The following is a 19274-nucleotide window of genomic DNA, read 5'->3' on the forward strand; positions in this document are numbered from 1 at the left end:
ACTTTTCGTCAAACGGAAAATTCTCCACTGGGCCACTGGGTGTTATAAGTGTTGTCCGTTGCCTAATGTTGAAATGTTCAGTCTGTAGTGGCCGAAAGGTCGAAGACGGTGTAATTGTCTTTTCTTTTCTTTTCTACTAGTAACCTTAAGTAACTCTTTTTATGTCATGGACTGAGGGTGCCTAAATAAAAAAGTGCATAAAACAAGGAAGTTAAATTAAGTCAAGGCTTTAATAAGGAATCTTAGTTCGCGAGAACTGATTCTGCTTCTGGGCATTAAAGTTGGACCAAGGTGGTTGCAAGAAAGCACCCCAACCCCAGAGAGGGTTTCAAGGGGAATCAGGGGGTTGTTATAAGGGATTTCAGAGGCGCTTAAAATTTCGACAGGTTTAGTATGCGTTTCAATAGTATTATGGGGATTTCAGGGACGATTCAAGGGACTTTAATCCTAGTAAGATGTTGGGGTCAATATGACCCAGAAAGCCACGCTAAGAGTACACTACGCCAACGGGGTGCGTCAACCCTAACATCTTATGAGGATTAAGGGAGATTCAAAGATGGTCTTGGGAGCGTTTCAGGAGTTTAAATGGCGTAACAAGAGGCTTCTGGGGCGTTTCGAGGCATTTAAGAGGCATTTTTAAGAATTGTGAAACGTTTCAAGGGCATAGCGAGAGGCTATTGATAGCATTTCAGGGGCGTTCCAAGGGGTTTTCGAATGCTTTGCAAGGGTTTCTAGAGCCTATTAAATGTGATTCAAGGGGTTTCAGGGATATTTCAAAGTTATTACGGGGATTCAGGTTTCAGGGGCGTCTCAAGGCATTTCAGGAGCTTCCCAAAGAGTATCAAGGGTTTTTATGAAGGGGTTCCAGAAGTTAAAAGGCGTTCAGGGGTATTTCAAAGAGATTACAGAGATTTTGAGATCGCTTTAATAGTATGAAGTACCTCAGAGGCCGCCTGGAACTCCACTGAAACCCCGTGAGACCCCTTGAAACTCTCGAAATGTCCCTGAGGCTTCTAGGTACTTCCTGAGAGCCACTGAAACATTCCTGAGACCAACAGAGAGCCCTGGGACCTCTTGAAATGCCTTCGAAACCCTCCTAAACGCCCCTGAAACTCCCTGGAACCCCTTGGGACCCTCTGGATTCACTGAACCACCCCTGAGGCCCCCTGAAATTCCCCCTTAAGACCAACTGAAACCCTCTGGCCCTTTATCTTTCTAAATCTGTCACGTTGGGAACAGCTTGCTGACATAATGTACGGGTTAACGGATGGTAAAACGCCACCGAAACCTCCTCAAATGCCCCTGAGACCCCCTGGAACGCCCATACGGTCCACTGAAACGCCCTGGAGACCTCATAGAACCGCCAGAAGTCTCCTAAGATTCCTTGAAGCGCTTCTGAGACCTCTTGTTATTTCCAAAAATATCTCTGAGATCTCCAGGTACCCCCTGAAACCCCCTTGGACCCCCTAACCCTTTGAAGCCGGAATTTTTCCAAGCAATATTCAAAAGTTTTTTTCCTTATATTTTACTACTTTTGGTGCTCAACAGCATACAAACGGTAGAATATGATGTAGAATATTGTTTCTGGATATCCTTGGTCCACTCCTGTTTATGAGTTTAGATCCTTCAGTCTACGGGTGTAACGGTAACTTCTTTCATTATACAAAGCAGCAATTTGTAATCTATCATGTCCAGTAAGTCTTTTGAAAGTTCAATAGATAGTATCAAATCAGTCGGAATATCCTAGGTCATCCAAACTGCTCTTGAGTTTAGATCTTACAGTCTGCGGGTGTTTAACGGTAACTTCTTTCATTATACAAAACTACGATTTGTAGTCTATCATGTCCAGTAAGTCTTCTGAAAGTTCAATAAACACAATCAGCTCAGTCTGGATATCATCGGTCATCCAAACTGTTTTTGAGTTTCGATCCTAAAGTTTTCGGATGTAACGGTAACTTCTTTCATTATACAAAGCCACGATTTGTGGGCTATCATGTCCAGTAAGTCTTCTGAAAGTTCAATAGACGGTATCAGATCAGTCGGAATATTCTAGGGCATCCAAACTGTTCTTGAGTTAGATTCTGTAGTCTACGAGTGTAAGGGTAACTTCTTTCATTATACAAAGCCACTATTTGTAGTCTATCACATCCAGTAAGTCTTCAGATAGCACAATAAACAGTATAAGACAAATCGGGTTATCCTAAGTCATCCAAACTGTTCTTGAGTTTAGATCCTCAAGTCCACGGGAGTAACGGTAACTTTTTTCATTATACAAAACAACGAAATGTAATCTATCATGTCCAGTCAATCTTCTGAATCTTCAACGGACATCATCAGATCAGCTGGGGTCATCCAAACTATTATGATATTCAAAAACCTAGCACCTACAGCAATTGAAGTTTCTGTTTTGGCTATATAGAGCTATGTTACATAGTTTATTATACTTACTGGAGCTAACAGAATATAATCAGAGACAATGACATAGTTTCGAGATATTCAGAATCGTACACACCGTCCTGCAATATACAGCGTGGAATCTACCATGGAATCTATAGCCGTAACGTTTTTGCTGTTTTGAGTAACATGACATTCTAAATCATTTATGTAGCGTTAATAACAATTATGATTAAACTGAATCAAAAATTTTGCACAATGACTACAACGAATGCAGATTTCTAAAAATGAGGTTCATAAAATTTTAAACCACCTTGAATATTTCAAATGTGCAGAACAATGGCTACTAGTCTTAGAAGAATATTAGTAAATATGGTAGACCTGAAGCTATGATCTCCGGAGTAGTTTGGTTGATGTGGAATATCTTAAAAGTATCTTGGAATGACTCATGCAATGCCAGGAGGATTGCACATAACAATTGGATGTTCATTGTGAACAGTTCATTGTGAGAAGAAGTACTGTAATTTCGGAACAGTTTGGACGACCCTGAATGTCCCAAAGGTTTATAATAATGTCTAGTAGACTTTAGGTTGGTCCAGTAACCGCTCCTGATTATGCAACGTTACTCAGTATATCAGACATGGCCGCTGTTACGAGTGTTGGCCTGAAGTTCGGAACTCCAAGGTAGTTTGGCTGACCTGGAATATCCCTATAGTGTCTATAGGACATTAAAGGTTTCAAGAACTTCACGCAACCTAGTAGATAATGCAATGCTATAATTTATGGCGAAATCACATGACATTATTCTTGTTGATTTGAAGGACTTCACTTTTAGACAGTTTGGAACACCTAGAACATCCCAGAAAATAAAACACCTTTTGATATGCTTGATGATGGTTGAATGGATACATATGAACGTTAACCGTATCCAAATTCCGCTTTAAGAACAACTGGTGTGTCAATTATTTAGTTTCTACATTCTTCATAGTATTTAGGATGTTCTAGGTTGTCAATCAAGTCTTAATTTGCAACAACTTTGCCGAAAACAGTGTTCTGTTTTATAAAATTTGTGAATTTATACAGCCGTTTCTATGTTGGGGTCATATATGACCCCTCCGGCTCCTGAGGGTTAAACACCTAACGCCGCTGAGACTTTTGAGACCTACAGGAACCCTCTGAGATCCCTTGAAACGCTCCTGAAGTACCCTCTGAAACTTCCTGAAACGCTCCGTCAGGTACGCCCCTGGAACCACTGGAAACCCTCTGGAACCCTATGAAAAGCCCTCAAGACTCCCTGAAGCGCCCCTAAGAACTTCTGGTACGTTCCTGAGAGTTACAAGATCCCTCTGAGACCCCCTGAATCGCTCCTAAGACCACCAGGTACCCTTTGAAACGCTTCTGGAACTTTCCTAAAACCCCATGGAACCCCTTGAAAAGTTCCTAAGATCCCCTGAAGTGCCCCTGCGACACTCTGAAACTCCTTGACCTTCCTTGAGAGGACACCAAGACCCCTTTAAACGCCCCGAGATCTACTTGTACCCTTTGAAACCCCCTAGAGCTATTTCGAACGGCCTCTGCAACCTCCCTTCGCTCTCCCCTATAAACGGATAAACATACGCCTTACCTCTCGGCTATTCCACCAAGTTAAGAGGTTGGAGATATGAAATAGGCTCTGCTTCAGTTGAGGCGTAGTGCCATAACAAAGAAGAAGAACTTTTTCCTACAGTTAGTGGGTCCACAACAGGATCAGCCACCACATGTATCAAGTTAGCATAGCTTACTTGGGACAACTACATATGCTGCACACGGCAGTTTATGGGTCAGCTTCCACTCGGATTGTGGCAGACGCACCGGCGCAGTCTTGTGCTCCACGCCATAGGAAATCATCGCATATCGTTCTGACCCGTATCACCTTATTTTCTTCAGTAAAAATCCTTTGTATTCTCAAACCCAATTGAACCCTTACGAACAGTCGTTGTTTAATCACAGACAAACAGAGGTACTGCCGTTCTACGCATAATTGTCGCATGTTATATGGAATTCCCATATAACATGGGACAATTAGGCGTAGAACGGCAGCGTAACTCTTAGCAAAAAAAAAAAATTTTTTGTGTCTCTTTCACAAACGCGCTGCCACCTTTTGGTAGAACCGCGCGAGACTCTGTGGGCTTGATGGACTGCGATTTTATGTTTCCTCCTCTTTCCAGAAGAGTTGATAGAAGTTCAGCAAATTTTAGTTCTTCTATATCGTTACAAATCAATGGAATGCTCAACAGTAGGTGATTGGTGAGTTCAAAGTTTTATAATGTTGTGCTTGTGACCGATATTGATGTTTTCATCTTCAGTTAGCCTAGTGGTTAAGGCTATGGATCGCCAATCCGGAGATTGCGGATTAGATTCCCGTTTTGGTCGGGAAACTTTTCTCGACTCCCTGGGTATTGTATATCATTGTCCTTGCCTCACAATATACAAAAAAATCTTGCAATGGCAGGTAAAGAATGCCCTTCAATTAATAACTGTGGAAGTGCTCAAAAGAACACTAAGTTGAAGCGAGGCAGGCCAAGTTCCAGTCGGGACGTCGAGTCACAGAGAATAGAAGAAGAATCTTTTTGGTATGCATAAACTGGAATGGTTTACCTATATTACCACCAATTATCTGGTGGTCACCATTACATCGTTGATCAGCAAATGTCTCTTTGGTCGGCGCAACTTCATGATGCACGCTATTTGCCGTTACATAAAATCTCCACATATCGTTCAGATTTGATCAAGTTTAAGCTTCAGCTATCATTTTCTCTTCATACTACAGTGGACGTTCGATAAGTGTTACGGATTTCAGCTGGTGGTTTTGAATAATAACGAATAAAAGTTCAAATTAGCCATTTCTACACATGATTGCTTCGGCCATGTCCATACTATTATATGGAGAATTATAGTATAATCTACCCAGTACAAAACCAGCTCCTCCGTGGCAGCTCAATCACGAACAGTGCGCATAAAACACGCCTCCTGCGATTTGTTTGCATAAAGCTCGGCCGCATAATGACCTTCAATAAAACCCAATCACATAATTCAAGCAAGTGAGCAATTTACGACGCCACATTCTTTCTTTGCCCCCTTGCATGCATCGAAGACCAAATTGCGCTGGGACTGGCTGGAGATGTGCATGTGAGTGCATCCACACCAATCAAGGTCTTCATACTCTCTGTGTCGGTATTGCATTTCTGATCCACGCGGAAAATGATTCGTATCATAGAGATTGCGGCAGAAGGAGGCGCACCACACAAAACCACGAGATAAATGACTATCGGCAATAAAAACGAGTCACTCTGCGATGGCCGTGGGGCACACGAAAAAGCAGCTGATGCTGGGTTCGCAATCTGTGCGATGCAACAATGTTGCAGCGCACCCAGAGCATCATTCCATCTGCAAGCGACCATAATGCAATGAATGGGGCAATAACGCCCTTCGTATTCTTCCGTCCGATCGGGATTGCTAAGACGTGGCCGGCGTTGCTCGGTGCCGCTGTCACGATTCCTGTTGTTTTGTTGTTTGGCGGAATCGCTATCCAAGAAGGCCAGCTCTTTCTTGTGCACCCATTGCCGCTGCCAGAAGAAACCATAAGACATCAAATTGCGATCGAGGAAAATTAACCCTCTTTTTGCTTCTGAGTTTTCTGGGCTTTGATGGAATGATTGAAAAAGAAGGGGAAGCCTGCCCGTGTCGTTTGATAACAACTGCAAGGCAGATGCAAGAAGGAAAAAAAGTTGATCGCTGTAATTAATATGGCTTGCTAAAAACCAGGTTATGGCCGCCTCAATCATGATGAAGCAAAGGTATCAAATTCGATTGCCATTCATTAGTTCGGCATCGATAGAGCCATAAAACGAGGGGGTAAAGCGATGGACCTCTGGTTAACGAGGGGGTAAGTTGCCGCCTGACGACACAAGTAGGCGGCGGCCGGTGGGCGGTCGATATCGATCGATCTTTCGATCAGCCAGCGGACCGGTTTGGTTCGAACGAACGAAAGGATTCTCCATGCGATGGCGAAGAAACGAAAAAATAATCGAGGTAGGGCATGGAAAAAATGGGATCAGTGCAGGGTAGCGCAGTGCCTGCTTGTCTGATGGAGATTAGCGAAAATTGAAGGGTGAAGAGAAAACCACCAACAATTTCCGCCGAACCGGCAGAATTGTGTTTTATGGAGAAAGCATTGTCGTGTCGAGTTTCTGGGCTAATTTATTTCTGTTTATCCTGTATAAGTAATAAAAATGGGTTTAATATAAATGCATATGTTTATGCAGAAAAGCTGAAGTTAAAGATAAACTAGATTGCTTATTTGTTTTACCTATGCATATAAAACTTTTAAGATTATCAATGTCCAAATTATAAAAGTAACAGAACTAAACTACTTGAATACACACATATGTACTTAAAAAAAATACAACTTACCTATCACCTGTTGTTGAGCATTCCATTTATTTGTTCCAATAAAGAATAGGGACAACTGACAGAATTCCTATGGATTCATCTAAAAAAAGAGAAAGGTAAAAAATTACGTTAGTTTTTTAAATACAGATTTCCTTCGTTAGTTAGAAAATCGTCGAATATACTGGAACTTCATCTTACTTAATTCGCGAATCAAAAATTCCGTCATCAAATTAAGAAAAAGCTGCGCCACCAATATCCCATCCACTTTGTCAAATCTGCAAAACCACTTTAGAGCAACCAACCACCCATCCAAACCGAGCGCCGAGCCGTCATCGAAGCAGGCCATAAAATAAAACGAAACAGCACCAACCACCCACCTTCCCAACAAAACAACAACACTTCTTCACACGAGTTGCATTCCCAATCGAAGCAGGCTGGGTGCTCAAAAACTTGCTTTTACTCTGCTGAGTGCTGAACTGCCGTTCTATGTATAATTGTCTCATGTTATATAGGATTCCCATATAACATGGGACAATTGAGCGTAGAACGGCAGTGAATCGGATGATAAAAAGAAACTGTCAGAGTGACACTTTTTCATCCGGATCGGCACTGAGTGGATGAAACCGGCACGGCGACTGCACCAAGCATTGCAAAACTAATTAACATCATCGCGGATTATCTGTTTTGTTGGCTTTCTCTTATAGACACTCGCGAGTATTTGAACTTCATTAATATTTTGCGTTGACAAACAGACGTAATGGTGTTCAAAAGTTCGCAGTTGCCATAAAAATGTTGAAATAAGTTGGAATTGTTGAATTTATACTGTAAAAGTTAAAAACAAATGCTGAAACCCAATGATGTTTGACGTTTCAAACTAGCGCCATCTATTGACCAAAACTGAAGACTGATATTCGAAAGATTTTATACAACCCACAGATAGCAAGTATCACGTCTTTTTGTCTGTGATCTTGGAGCACTTCATAGCTTCTAAAAGGGAAGCTTTCCAGATCGGTATCCACTGTGCAGAAGTTGTCACCAAGTCACCCAATTCCTTTCTTCAACTGAAGATAAGCCCTCCTGAGATGGGCCGACTCGGTACCGCAGGAAGGTCCAAATACTTGGTGAACCTGTTTTAGAGCTTAAGCCTAACGGGAGAATGCACAGTAAGTGCAGCAGTGGACGCACTTACAGGCGCGCAGCGCAGTCAATAACGATATCAATAACAGTTTGTCACCGGCAAATATTGACCGGACAGCAGCGCGGAACGGGCGTCTGCCCGCTTCTAACGGGGAGCTAAGCTCTCTGCATGTACGAGGTTAGATATGCCTTCTGGGAATGTTGTCTTCGCCTAACAACCACGGAGTTAAAGACCAATGTGCGCAAAATTTGCATACTACATTGGTCGTCCGATAGCTTGAAGATTGCACTATATATTTTTGCTTAGAGGAAAACGCTTCCAGATGCTTTTGTAGTCATAACCAGTCACAACGATGCTGGGTCATTAGGCCGAATGGTCATTAGACCGAATGGTCATCAGGACGAATTGAAAGTTAGCCGTTGTTTTTACCTTTTTCAACGATGTTTGACAAAAACTAGTTTAACAATGGAACTAGAAAGAATAGCCTATGTTTTAAAGAAGGAAAAATTTATGAATTGAATATCAGCAGTTTCAGCGCCAAAAACTATTTCAGCAATGATACTAGAAAGAACAGCCTATATTTAAAAGAAGGAAAAATTCATGGGTAAAATATCAGTAGATTCAGCATCAATAAAGTATCTTCGTGCCTGTCACACGATACACACATGCAAAATGGTCATTTGCAGAGGAAGCTCTCAGTTAATAAGCTGAGAAGTAGGCTTTGTCTCAGTGGGGACGTAACGGCAAGAAGAAGACCCAATGACCATTCGGCCGAATGGCCTGACACCAGTCACAACAAACCCCAAGCGGTAAATCGTTTATTATTTGTGTCAATTCTAAAACAAAACCAGGATGATTTTCATTCAGTAGGATGCAGTAGAATCACAGACAAACAGACATGCTACTCAAATCTAAATCATCGCACGATTTAACGGTAATTTTGAAAATAAAGTGTAGTTCAGACTGTGCACGCATGTGTCATGGTGGCGCTGCTGTGCCTACATCACCTTTCAATTTTGGAGAGAAATGAACGCGACGCCGATCAATGTTTACATAAAATGACTCAATCATGAACTTTCATTCATGTTTTTTGAATGGATGACGCCACGGGGGAGTCGTCACCTGCTAAATTGTTACATCGAGCCGAGGGAAACAACACCTGCAAATGAATGCTTCGGATTGAGCATTATAGAGGGTGCTAGTGAGATGCCAAACGATGTTTTTGAAGCCAATTTCTTCTGAGTAATATGTCTGTTTGTCTGTGCTTTTAAATTAGAAAAACTGCTCGACACTGCTTCACGCTTTTACTCAGTTTTGTGATCAAAAGAAATCGTATAACTAACTGTTTGACCGATTTGGCAGTAAATTTCTACGGTGACTGCCATTTGAACTGTCATTTCTTCCCAACTGCGTACTGCGATCAAAGAAAAGCGATTTTTTGGTCGGTTCAGGCAAGTAATTTCTTATGCATCAAGATACCGTATGCGTGATAATGTTTGCACCATCGTCAAATAAAATTCCAGTTTGACTTGTGAAGACAATGTATTGTTTTTTTTTTTGCAGGCATTTATGCTATTACTTATATCCTAGTAGGCTGTGAATAAAAAGTGTTGGTTTTCTTAGTTTTACACTTGCATAATGACTAAGTGGCAACCTAGCTCGTGATTCGTCCACGCGCAAATGTCGAAAAGTATCCGTGGTAGTGTCAAAGTCAAGATTAACAATTTTTGAATTTATTTTTTTATTTTGACATTGCATATTGGTGTAGACATTGGCACACAAACAAAAGTTATGATAACTATTGATTCTGGAATTTGGTACGGATCGATAGTTTTTCGGAAATCGAGAAAAACGGAGGTTGCGTTCGGGCAAATTCAAGACTTTCTTATATGGCGCTACTCGTAGCTCCTGGATGCCATTGGTAATAATGTAAGTTTTTTTTCTATGGTCGAAGGATCATAAAGGCCACCGTTATTTTCCTTTTCGATATGCCATGCCGTTAAGTCGCTGATTTCGCGTTTCTTTGCCATTTTTCTCATTGAGCGCATATAATTCACCCAAATCTTATTTTTGGTGGCAGCGATAGCTTTCTTAATCCATGTTAACATTGGACGACCAGTGGACACCTTCGGGAATAGTTGCCCTTGCTTTTTTTCGGTCTAAAACTGTTTTACGGTTCTCCTGAACACTCCTGAAATGTCTTTTTTAACATTTGCGCGTGGACAAGTCCCGACTACCGCTGCTACCCCTACATGGTGCAAATTTTAAACTTAAGAAATCGGATTTTTTTACCCGCAACCTACTGTGATATGAGTTAGAGCTTACGTACATGCAATAAAAACCAAGACATTGTGTGTACAGGTGATATGGGTACCTTATTTGTACGATGGTGCAAACATTATCACGCATACGGTAGGCTGCCAAATTCCTTCTGCACGGCAATGAAACCCAAAATTAGAGAAGGTTTGGACTCTCCAGAGATCCATAATTGTTTCGGGAGAAATTTTTTCAGCAATTCCTTTGGAAATTTGTCAAACAATTCTTTTGGGAATTTTTCCTGAATTCTATCGGTATATTCTTTAAAAATTTCTTCGAACAGCTGGGAGGATTTTCGGCGTAGCAGTCGCAATTGCAATCAAACGATCAGATATTCTCCTTCATCCGACGTTTCGATGTGTATTACATCTTCTTCAGGGTATTAGAAGTGTTAATCGCTTTCGTTTTGAAAGGCTTTGTGGAAGCATAATCCGTCCGAAAACTATTTTAAAAAACGTTGGAATCGACTTCTTGAACACTAGTTATGTTTTTGCAGAATTCGGTTCGCACCTCTAACAACACTACTAACGGCTACCAGGTGTCCAGATACCTCAGTCGATAGCTGTCTCCAAATTTCTTCGGAAAGTTCTTTGTGCATTCCTGAGAAATTGAGAAATGATTTGGTGTTTCTTTGATCAAGTTAGCATTCGGAGCAATCAAGATATTCCTGCCTACGTAACCATCGTTGAATTCCTTTAGAAATGTTTTCATAAATTCTTTAAGAAAATCAAAGATGTTTCCAAAATTTCTCCAAGGAGAGAAAGTCTTCTAAAGACCCATTCAGAAATTCTTCTAGGAATTCTATAAGTATTTTTTCTGGATATTCCTTCAAAAATTGATAATAAGATTCCTCCATAAATTTGTCCAAGGAATCCTTCATGATTTCAGATATTCCTTCATGAATTTCTCTGGAAGTTTTTTCCAAGATATTCTGATGTAGATTGCTATGGGTTCCTTCTCAAAATTTACATAAAATTGCTTAAGGTCTTCGTTTAAAAAATCCAGCAGGATTTTCTACTCTAAAGTTTTCTACGAGGATTTTTGTAGATCAGGTATTTCATTATTTCACCAGAGGTAGGTTCAGAAACTGCTCTTTGCATTTCATTACAAATTCCCGCATGAGTGCAGGAATGTCTTTAGAGATTCCTGCAGGAATGCTTACGGACATTCCTTCAGAATTTCCTCCTAATAATCCTCCATGTTGAAGTAATACAGACTTAAAACTTAACGGCATTTTTCCGGGGATGACATCAATAATTTCTCCATGGACTCATTAGGAATTTTATTGAAAAGTGTTTCCTAAGAATTTCTACAGAAATTTCTTAAGAAATATCTCAATTGTTGTACAGGATTTTTTTTTTCAATTTTTCCACAGATTTTTCCAGGAATGCTTTCAAAAAATCCTCCAAGAATTTTATTAAAAGATTTCTCCAGTAATTTTCCGATAAATCATTCAATATTTCTTCAAGGAATTCTACCGACGGCTTCCCTAGCGGTTTCTCTATGAAGCTCTCAAGAAATGCTGGAGAAATGAATTCTCCACAAATTCCCAATGAAATTTCTTCTGGAATTGCTTTGAAAAGATGTTTTCATCTCCAGATTTTTCTTTAAATAATCAGTCTTTTAGGGATTTCTTCAGAAATTTCAGCAAGGCATTTTTTCGAAAGCTCTTACACGGAACTTTTCAGAAATTCTTCTAATTTGTTTTACAAATCCTGCAGGGATTTCCACGGAAGTTGTACCAAGGGTTTCTCCTAGAATTCTTTAAAAAAAATTCTTCAATTATTCGCCTTAAGTTCATATAAGGGATGTTTTAAGAAATTGCTGTTGCAGTTTCATTTGAAATATCTCCTGGGATATCTTCAGAGATCCCTGCAGAATTTGTGCAAAAATCCTTCCGGGGATTTTTCGGAAGTACTTCCAAAAATTTCTCACAATGTATTGAAGAATTAATTAAGGAATCCCTGAGAGAATTTCTAAGAAATCCCTGGAGGACTGTTTCAAAAATTTCCTTAACACCTACGTTTGGAAACTCCGAGAAAAAATTCTCGGAATTTTTTGGATGAATTCCTGGATGAAAACTCCTGAAGCAATTACTGAAGTTGTCACTTGATCAATTCCTACATAAAAGCAGGATTGGACAATACCTGAAGAAACCTTTTAAATACCGTCTTACTTCTCCGAAAAAATCTTAAGAGACTTCTGGAGGAACTCTGCGAGCTATTCCAAAGAAAAAATAGAAATTTCTGGATAGTTTATTGGAAAGTCCGTAGAGGAATTTATAAAGCAAACTCTTGTATAATGTCTGCAGAAATCGCAGAAAAAGTCCTATGGAATTGCAGAAGAAATCCCTCAATAAGTTTCTGAGGGATCTCTGGATGATTATCTGCAGAAAACCTTGGAAGAACTTTACTATTACTTTAGAGCTTTTAGTAGAACTTGTTACTTCAGACTCTAGTTTAATTTAAAAACACTTCACTAATACTTCACTTTTGCAAAAGAAAATAAAAAATGAATAACTCTTTTAAAGAAAAACTAGAAAGGACGAGCAAATTCCTTTTAATTCTACTACTGTGCTTATCTGCACTTGACACTGAAGAAGTGTGTAAGTCACAGACGAAATAGGCCTATCTGTCCGAAGATAAGCACAGTAGTAGAATTAAAAGGAATTTGCTCGTCCTTTCTAGTTTTTCTTTAAAAGAGTTATTCATTTTTTATTTTCTTTTGCAAAAGTGAAGTATTAGTGAAGTGTTTTTAAATTAAACTAGAGTCTGAAAAAACTTGGAAGAACTGTTGTACAAGATTTCTTTCTGAGAATACATTCAGATATACGAATGTATTCTCAGAAAGAAATCTCATAGATATTCTGAAGGGTTTCAAACAAGACGCTACACCGTCTTCAACTAGAGGTTAAAGAGACTGAACAAGCACTCACATTAGACAACGGACAACACACATAACACCCAGTGGCCCAGTGAAAAATTTTCCGTTTGACGAAAAATTTTCCCCAACTGGAGCAGGAAACGAACCCAGATTCGGAGGCTTACGAAACGCCTAGATGACTGACGGCTCTAGCCGCACGGCCACGAAACCCACAACTTTCAAGAAGAATTTCTTTATACAACGACCAAAGAAATAGAATAAAATGAATTTTTGATGAAATCTTTAAAAAAAAATCCTAGATGAACTGCAAAACACTTTTTAGGTACTCTTGGAAGAAATTACTTGACAAATTTTAAGAAAAAAGCTAAGTAATAGATTGTAGAGTAATGTCTGCAGAAACTGTTGAGAGAATTATTTAAAAAATTCAAATTCTAAACAAAAAAAAACCGAAAATAGGTCTGAATAAATCCAAAGGAATGCCTTGAAGAACACCTGAAGGAATTATTGGAGAAACCGCTGGAGAAACTTTCGGAAGAACCTCCGGATAATTTCTAGAGAAATTTACTAATAAATGCCAGAGACAATCCCTGAATAAAGTGGTACCTGGAGGAACCCCTAGAGAAATTCATAGAAAAATGGAAAAATTCTAAAGAAAAACTCTGGGAAAAAACCGGACGATATTTCAGGAAGAATTCTTTCAGAAATGTTTATAGAAATACATGAACATGATGAGCAATACAATCGTGAACTTCTGAAATTTTCAAAGGAATCCTTGGTTGTCCTTGCTAGTCCGATATTCCTGCGAAATAAAGGGGGATGAAGAAGCCGGTATGCAAGAACATCAAGAGCCTGAGATGATTTTAAATTAGTAACACTGCTCGACACTGGTTCGCCCTATGGAATGAAACCCAAAATTACCCAAGGATTGGACCCCCTAGAGAGCCATAGTGTTTCGGAAGAAATTTTTCAACAACTCCTTTGCAAATTTGTTAAGCAACTCTTCTGGGAATTTTCTATGCATTTTCTTCGGTATATTCTTTGAAAATTTCTTCGAAAAAATCTTTGTGAATTGCTGAGGTAATTTGGATATTTCTTCAGTAACATTTTTACAAAAAATCTTCTAGAACTCATCCAACAATATATTAGAAAATTTCTTTGGTAATTACTTTGAAAATATCATCTTAGGCTATGTTAGAAACTTCTTTCGCAGTGTTTTTACAACTGACTTATCCATCCTTAGACCATGCTCCCACAACTTCTCTAAGAATATCTTTGTCAATTCTTTAAGGTATTGCTACGGCAATAGGGTCCTAAAATGAAAAATATTTCCCCGGTTTTGCTGCATAACACGAAAGAGCATGCTTTTCTGATCTCAATGGTAATTTTTCCGAACTTAAACAATAACAGAATAGTTAATAAACTTGAAAATAAAATAATGGAGAGCAGGTCTTGTTTAACATTCGAGGTCAACCTTGACGTAACGAAAGTGAAACGGCGGGTTGCAAAAGACACCACATTGGCTCACTTTTGACAAAAAATGTTCCTGTTTGACATACACGGTAAACAAAATTTACATAAAATTTAGTGCTAAACAAGTAGTGTTGCAAAAATTATAGAAATTTTTGAAAATATATTTTATGGGCTTTACCTAATAGGAATACTTAAAAAATGAGTAAACATGTCGTTTTAATCAGTGCTTGATCGAATTATGCAGAAATTGAGATAGGCCTTTAGGAGCCTATTTCTTTCGCGGGTAACTTTGTTGGAAATAGATCACCAAAATAAATAAAATGGCTGCTTTGAAATGATTCGTTCTGAGATTCTGCCAGGAATGCCCTCCCGTGAAGAAACTCTTGGAGGAGTCCTAGAAAGAACTTCTGGATAAATCCTAGAAAGAGCTTCCCAAGGATTTTCAGGAAGGAACAAGTGCACTTTGAGAAATTCCAGAAGGAACTTTTAGAGAAATGACAGAAGGAGTTTATTAAGGTATCCCAGAAGAAACACATGGTCAATTTTAGAAAAGAAACTTCGAATGGAATCTTTGAATAAACTCGGAACAAACCCCTGGAGAAATCTTGTAAATAATTCCTGGAGTATTTCTGAAAAAAAAACGTGGAAGAAATTTTGAACAAATACCAGGAAGAACCTCGGAAATAGTTGCCTGAGGAGACGTAAAAAGTACTCCTGGAGGTACCTTGAAATGAATTACTAGAGAAAACAGAGAAGGAATCCCAGGAGATATCTCGGACGTATTCCTGGAAGAGTCCCATAAGAAATTTCTGGAGGAATCTCAGATGGAACCTAGTAAGGAATCTCAGAAGAAGCTTCTGGAACAATCCCAGAAGGAACCTCTGTTGTTATTCTGAATAAAATCCTGGAAGAATTTCAGAAGCAGCTCTCTGAGGGATCCCAGTAGGAGCTCCTGAAGCAATCTCACGAAGACTTCCTGGGAGTATCTCACAGGGATCTTCTGGAGAAATTCTGGAGAGAATTCCTGGTCAGGAATTACACCAAGAATGTATTCTGGGATTCCACCAGAAGTTCATCCAAGGCCTCCTCAGGTAGCTCCTTTCTAGATTCTTTCTGGAGTTCTCCAGAAGTTCCTCCAGAAGTTCTGTGATTCTTCTATTCAAGAGTTGAAGAAATCTTCTTGGAGTCATATAGAGATTCCTTCTACCGTATGCGTGATAATGTTTGCACCATCGTTAAATAAAATTCCAGTTTTACTAGTGAAGACAATGTATTGGTTTTATTTGCAGGCATTTAAGCTACAACTCATATCATAGTACGCTGTGAATAAAAAGTGTCGATTTTCTTAGTTTAACACTTGCATAATGACTAAGTGGCAACCTAGCTCGTGATTTGTCCACGCGCAAATGTCCCCAAGCAACACACATGTTATAATAGAGTTACGACAGCGCAAGTTTTGGTTGTATAGAAGTTCATTTTACGTAATTCTAACATTGTGTTGAAATAACGTAAAATAAACTTCTATACAACCAAAACTTGCGCTGTCGTAACTTTTATATAACATGTGTGTTACTTGGGTCGAAAAGTGTCCGTGGTAGTGTCGAAGTCAAGATTAACAATTTTTGAATTTATTTTTTTTATTTTGACATTGCCTAATGTTGTAGACATTGACACACAAACAAAAGTTATAATAACTATTAATTCTGGAATTTGGTACGGATCGATAGTTTTTCGGAAATCGAAAAAAACGGACGTTGCGTTCGGGCAAATTCAAAACTTTCTTATATGGCGCTACTCGTAGCTCCTGGATGCCATTGGTAATAATGTATGTTTTTTTTCTATGGTCGAAGGATCATAAAGGCCACCGTAATTTTCCTTTTCGGTATGCCATGCCGTTAAGTCGCTGATTTCGCGTTTCTTTGCCATTTTTCTCATTGAGCGCATATAATTCACCCAAATCTTATTTTTGGTGGCAGCGACAGCTTTCTTAATCCATGTTAACCTTGGACGACCAGTGGGCACCTTCGGGAATAGTTGCCCTTGCTTTTTTTCGGTCTAAGACTGTTTTACGGTTCTCCTGAACACTCCTGAAATGTCTTATTTAACATTTGCGCGTGGACAAGTCCCGACTACCGCTGCTACCCCTTCATGGTGCAAATTTTAAACTTAAGAAATCGGATTTTTTTACCCGCAACCTACTGTGATATGAGTTAGAGCTTACGTGCATGCAATAAAAACCAAGACATTGTGTGTACAGGTGATATGGGTACCTTATTTGTACGATAGTGCAAACATTATCACGCATACGGTATGAGCTCTTTCTGAAATTCCTCCAGGAACTCCTTCCTTCAGGGATTTCTTCTACGATTTCTCTAGGAATTATTTTCGAGATTCTTGCAGGAATTCCTTTCGAGATTCCTCTAGAAGTTTCTTCAATGATTCCATTAGGCTTCTTCTTCTTCTTTATGGCTCGACGTTCGCATTAGAACTTGGCCTGCCTGCCTGCCTAGCTCTCTTCAACTTAGTGCTTAGAGCAGTTACACAGATATCAATACATCGACATTCCAAACTAAAAATATAACAGATGGCACTTTTTTGTGTGGTAGTAAAATCAAATTTTCTTTGTGAAGAAGTTGTTCCGGAACACGAGGTAAACATAAGTCCTGTTCAACGACATAAGCGCTGTTTGCAGTTCAGAAGGAATGTCTCAGCCTATTTTGATGCATAAGAAATTCCTTGCCTGAATCGCTCAAGAAACCGCCTTTTCTTCGATCGCAGTACGCAGTTGCGAAGAAATGACAATTCAAATGGTAGTCACTGTAGAAAGTTTCTGCCAGGAATCGGTCAAGAACTTTCTTGAGCGATTTCTTTTGAACACGAAACTGGGCTATATTTAGGTTGAACTTGCTCGAAGTTGTTGCATCTTGCTCTTACCCATTTGTCATCAAACGGGTAAGAGCGGGATGCACCAACTTCGAGCAAGTTCAACCTACGTCGTTCAACAGGACTGTAGAAAGTTGTCCTTTCAAACCATTCTTGATTTTATTCACTAACTTTTCACAAAACTATCCCGTTTTCTAACAATTAATGTTTTTGTCCATACGATTTGACAGTTCTCGACTACCATGCTTCCGTGAGCTTGAGGTGAGAATTTGAGAAAGTTGAAAACCGAGAGTAGCACAGACGATGCATTGAATACAAGCGATGGTGTCGCCGCCGGGCTGTCAGCTTGAAAACCGAGAGTAGCACAGACGATGCATTGAATACAAGCGATGGTGTCGCCGCCGGGCTGTCAGCTTGAAAACCGAGAGTAGCACAGACGATGCATTGAATACAAGCGATGGTGTCGCCGCCGGGCTGTCAGCGCTGGTAACTAGATGCTATAAAAATTCTTGCATGCAATTTTTACTGCTGGCGCCAACTGGGAGCAATCAATAAAAATGTAAACAGAAATCATCCCATTGAAGGGCTTTCTTTGCCTGCCATTGCATGAATTTGTACAATGGCATACTATGCCCAGGGAGTCGAGAAAATTTTCCAGACCGGAACGGGAATCGAAACTGCCGTTTACGGATTGGCGATCCATAGCCTTAACCACTAGGCTAACTAGAGACACAGACAAACAGACATACTACTTAGAAGAAAATTGCTTCAAAAACATCGTTTGGCATCTCACTAGCACCCTCTATAATGCTCAGTCCGAAGCATTCATTTGCAGGTGTTGTTTCCCTCAGCTTGATGTAACAATTTGGCAGGTGACGACTCCCTCGTGGCATCATCCATTCATAAAACATGAATGAAAGTTCATGATTGAGTCATTTTATGTAAACATTGATCGGCGTCGCGTTCATTTCTCTCTCAAATTGAGAGGTGATGTGGGCACAGCAGCGCCACCATGACACATGCGAGCACAGTCCGAACTACACGTTATTTTCAAAATGACCGTTAAATCGTGCGGTGATTTCGATTAGAGTAGTATGTCTGTTTGTCTGTGCTAGAGACCCGATAAGTGGAGATAAGTAACTGAAATAACTAAAAAAAAAGCCGCTTTGAAATGCAACTCGACTGCTGTCATTTATCCCTCTACCATTCTCGGGACGGAGCACAAAAAAGTGAAATTTCCATAGAAATTGCTCAAATTTGGTTCTTCTCATTCAAAATTGAACATTAAAGTTGGGTTAGCGTGCATTCAAAGGTGTGCTAATTTTCGACTTGCTGAGAGCGTTCCACAAGAAGTCCCTTCTGGGATTCCCCCAGGACTTCCTAACGCGATTGCACTAGGAATTCATTCAGAAATACCTTCTGGGATTTCCCCAAAACACCTCCCTGGAACTCCCCCAAAAAAACTTTCCCGGTTTCTTCAGCAATAGATCGACATTCCAAGCTAAAAATATTACAGATTGCTCTTTTTTGTGTGGTAGTAAAATCAAATTTTCTCGGTGAAGAAACTGTTCCGGAACATGAAGTAAACACAAAACGTTGCCTTTTCAAACCATTCTTGATTTCTATTCACCAACTTTTCACAAAACTATCCCGTTTTCTAACAATTAACTTTTTTCGCGATTTTTCCATATGATTTGACATTTCTTGACTATGTACCATGCTTCCGTGAGCTCGAGGTGATAATTTGAGAAAGTTGAGA

The 19274-nt window shown here is 39.7% G+C and overlaps 1 protein-coding gene across 9 annotated transcripts in view; it reads right to left on the reverse strand.

Moving 5' to 3' along the window:
- The window catches only part of LOC109426167 (interference hedgehog-like), a 282604-nt gene that overhangs the window by 67234 nt on the left and 196096 nt on the right, over positions 1–19274 (reverse strand). For all 9 annotated transcript variants that reach the window (XM_062860332.1, XM_062860334.1, XM_062860330.1 and 6 more), the window contains one exon: positions 6847–6925. The gene's annotated coding sequence lies outside the window, so the exon portion shown is untranslated. The remainder of the gene's footprint in view (positions 1–6846; positions 6926–19274) is intronic.

This window comes from Aedes albopictus, chromosome 3, assembly GCF_035046485.1.
Source record: "Aedes albopictus strain Foshan chromosome 3, AalbF5, whole genome shotgun sequence".
Lineage (NCBI taxonomy): Eukaryota > Metazoa > Arthropoda > Insecta > Diptera > Culicidae > Aedes > Aedes albopictus.